Genomic DNA, 4,224 nt, shown 5'->3' with positions numbered 1-4,224 from the left:
TAAGGATCACTATCCTCTTCCATTCATTGATCAAATGCTGGATCGCCTGTCAGGTAAATCACATTATTGCTTTTTAGATGGTTACACAGGCTATTTCCAGATTCATATAGCTCCTGAAGATCAGGAGAAGACCACTTTTACATGTCCTTTTGGGACTTATGCTTATAAGAGAATGTCCTTTGGCTTGTGCAATGCACCAGCTACTTTTCAAAGGTGTATGATGAGTCTTTTCTCTAACCATATTGAGGACTGTATGGAGGTTTTTATGGATGATTTTAGCGTTTATGTTGATTCCTTTAGCCTTTACTTGGATAGTTTATCTAGAGTATTAGATAGATGTGCCAGTACAAACCTTGTATTGAATTTTGAAAAATGTCACTTTATGGTAAGACAAGGTATTGTACTATGACATGTTGTGTCCAATACTGGTATTTCTGTAGATCCAGCAAAGGTGGATGTTATTTCTAGTTTACCTTACCCCTCCTCTGTGAGGGAAGTCCGTTCGTTCTTTGGCCATGCAGGTTTTTACCGGAGATTCATTAAGGACTTTAGTAAGATAGCACTTCCCTTATCCAGACTACTGCAGAAAGATATTGAGTTCGAGTTCAGTGAGGATTGCAAACACACGTTTGATAAGCTGAAGACTGCCCTGACTTAAGCTCCAATTGTGAGAGGACCTGACTGGAGCCAGCCATTTGAGATCATGTGCAATGCTTCCAACCATGCAGTAGGAGCAGCGCTAGCTCAGCATGAAGGTAAGGACCCCTTTGTAATTGCTTATGCGTCTAAGACTTTAGATGCCGCTCAGTCTAATTACACTACTACTGAGAAAGAGCTTCTTGCTATTGTTTTTGCTCTGGATAAATTCCGAGCCTATTTACTTGGTACGAAAGTAGTAGTGTACTCGGACCACGCAGCTCTAAAGTATTTATTAGCTAAAAAAGAATCCAAACCAAGGCTTATACGTTGGATACTGCTACTACAAGAATTTGATTTAGAAATTAAGGATAGGAGTGGTAACCAGAATCTAGTGGCAAACCACTTGAGTCGCCTTGAGCACATTAAGGATAACTCCACTCCTATAGCTGATAATTTCCCTTTTGATAACCTGCAAGTAGTATCTGAGGTAGTCCCTTGGTATGCACCTGTAGCTAATTATCTAGTTAGCCGCACTTTTCCTCCAAACTTTACTAAGCATCAAAGAGACAAGCTGAAAAGCGAGTCTAAATATTATATATGAGATGACCCGTATTTATGGAGATGTGGCGCTGACCAGGTAATTAGACGGTGTGTGCCTCAATCAGAATTCCAGTCCATTTTAGAGGCCTGCCACTCATCTGAGAGTGGAGGACATTTTGGCCCTCAAAGAACATTTAGAAAAATTTTAGACTATGGACTCTGGTGGCCTACTCTTTTTAGAGACGCTGCTGAATTTTGTAAATCTTGTTTCTCATGCAAAAAATTTGGTAATATATCCAAGAGGGATGAGATGTCTCAACAAATTATGCTTTTCTGTGAAATTTTTTATGTTTGGGGCATTGACTTCATGGGTCTATTTCCAAATTCTAATGGTTACTTTTATATATTGTTAGCGGTGGATTACGTTTCTAAATGGGTGGAAGCAATTCCTACCCGCACTGATGATGCTAACACTATTGTTTCCTTTGTTAAAAACCATATTATTTGTCGCTTTGGATTACCACGAGCAATCGTGAGCGATCAAGGCACCCATTTTTGTAACAGGAGACTAACAGGATTACTGAAGAAGCATGGGATAATTCATAAAGTAGCAACAGCTTACCATCCTCAGACTAATGGGCAAGCTGAGGTGTCTAACAGAGAGATAAAGCGCATATTGCAGAAGATAGTCAAACCTCATAGAAGATACCGGAGCACCAGGCTACAAGATGCACTTTGGGCATACAAAACAGCATACAAGACACCCATTGGGATGAGTCCCTTCCGCTTAGTTTATGGAAAAGCCTGTCATCTCCCAGTTGAAGTAGAGCACAAAGCCTTTTGGGCAGTAAAGGAGTGCAACATGGGATTTGAGACAGCCGGAGCTGAAAGGAAGTTGCAACTGCAAGAACTAGAAAGCCTTCGCCTAGAAGCTTATGAGAACTCAAGGCTGTACAAGGAAAAGATGAAGGCTGTACATGATAAGCACATCAAGAGGAGAAAGTTCCAACCTGGGGACTTAGTCCTCCTTTACAAATCTAGACTGAGGCTCATGCCAGGCAAGTTGTGATCAAGATGGGAAGGTCCATATAGAGTATAGAAGGCTGAGCCATACGGAGTTTTTCACCTAAGTCATCCTTCAAGCTCTGAATTCATCAAAGTTAATGGACAACGTTTAAAGCTATATCATGGCGAGAAGATGAAGAAAAACAAGGAGCTCGAGATCTTCCTCCTGGAGGATCCACCCATAGCTGAAGACTGAGCTAGTGGAGCGTCCAACTTACGAACGTTAAAGCAAAGTGCTAGGTGGGAGACAACCCACCATGGTATGATCGTTCCTTTCTTTTTATTTCTTAGTTTTATTTAACAATAACTCTTCTCAGTACCAGTGCCTATAGTTTGCATCTGTATCTACATATTGCACATCATAAAAAAAATTTTGCACGCGACGCGACCGCATCACCGACGCATCCGCGTCACAGGTGAGTAAAAAGAGAAAAAGAAATTGAACAGAGAGTCACGCGAGAGCGTGGCTGGAGGCATGCCCCTGGCACGATTCGACCCACACGACCGCGTCCATGATGCGTCCACGTCATTTGGGAATAATGCCTCCCATGCATCCGCGTCACCCACGCGGACGCGTGACCTGAAAATTGACGTAAACAATGGGTGTTTGGCAGCAAGTTAGGCTGGAGTAGGGCTGGAATGGTGCTGGACGCACAAGCCCTACGACGCGACCGCGTGCCCCACGCGTCCGCGTCGCCTTCCAATCTTGGCCATCCATACGACCGCGTCACCCAATATTTTGGCAAAAAGAGTTTCGAACAGAGAGTTGTGCGGGCGAGAGGCAGCCTCGCGCCACTCGCATGGTTCTTGTCACGCGTCTGCGTGACCGACGCGACCGCGTCGATTCATTTAAGTGCCACTCGTGCAAACGCATACCCTACGCATACGCGTCGCTTGTGCCACACAGCTCATCCAAATCTGCCAAAATATCTTATCTTTTTCTTTCTCAAATCCTAATTTTTCTTTCCCCTCCCCTTTCCTTCCTTCTTCCTTCTTTCTCACTTTCTACTTTCTCTCTCACCACCATTATCAAGGTTTTTCTTTTCTTCTTCCTTCCTTACTTTTCTATTATCCTTCTTATTTTTATGTTTTCTTCTTTTCTTTTCTTTTTACTTTCCTTATCCATGTTTTCTTTTTCTTTCTTTTTCTTTTAATTGGTGTTAGAAATTTATTTGGGTCATTGTTTCTTATTATATGCTTATGGACTGTTGCAATATTGTTTGGCAATTATATATTAATTTTTAAGGGTTGCTTGCATGTTCAATTCAATAATTTCAACCGCTTATTCATCATGCATGCTATGTGTTTGTGAAAAAGCCCATATGGCATTATGCATTTTTCTAGATTATTCCATTCTACTATTCTAATGCCTGTTTTTCACAAAACCCCTTTCATATTTTATTCATTGAAGATAATTGTCAATACAAACGTGATGGCCAGTTTGTTACAAGTGATAACATATTTAAGTAATTAATGCTTGATCTATGCTACTCATGCCTTTGCCAACATGCCAATAAACATCTTGCATCTAATTACCAAAAAATGCACTTACTTTATTTCCTTTGATGAACTTTTCACATGTAGTCATGACCATGTGTTAACGACATCCTTCTTTCCTGTGCATTGATTATCACCTATACCATCCTCTTCCTTACTCTATCCCTTTGAATTCAAAGTTACTTTCTTTTTTTTCCCTTTTCAGGATGGCCACCAAGAAAGAAAAAGAGAAAGCTACTCCCAAAACCAGCAAGGAGAGGAACAAAAAGAATTAAGAGGATTATAAAGGTTGATGAAAAAGAGAAAGCCTTCCCAGCAAAGGACACTGCGCGATTTCCCAATCGCTACTGTGAGCAGATGTTCCCCATCCTGGCAGCGCGGAGTTACAACAACGAATACCTTCTTATCCTTCCGCCCAATATTGCTACCTTTGTTGAGCCGCAAATTGAACGAAGATAATGGGGTTTCCCACAGAGACAGCAA

The sequence above is a fragment of the Arachis ipaensis genome, chromosome B8 (assembly GCF_059453495.1).
Source record: "Arachis ipaensis isolate K30076 ecotype BB chromosome B8, ASM5945349v1, whole genome shotgun sequence".
NCBI lineage: Eukaryota > Viridiplantae > Streptophyta > Magnoliopsida > Fabales > Fabaceae > Arachis > Arachis ipaensis.
This window is presented reverse-complemented; position numbering follows the sequence as displayed.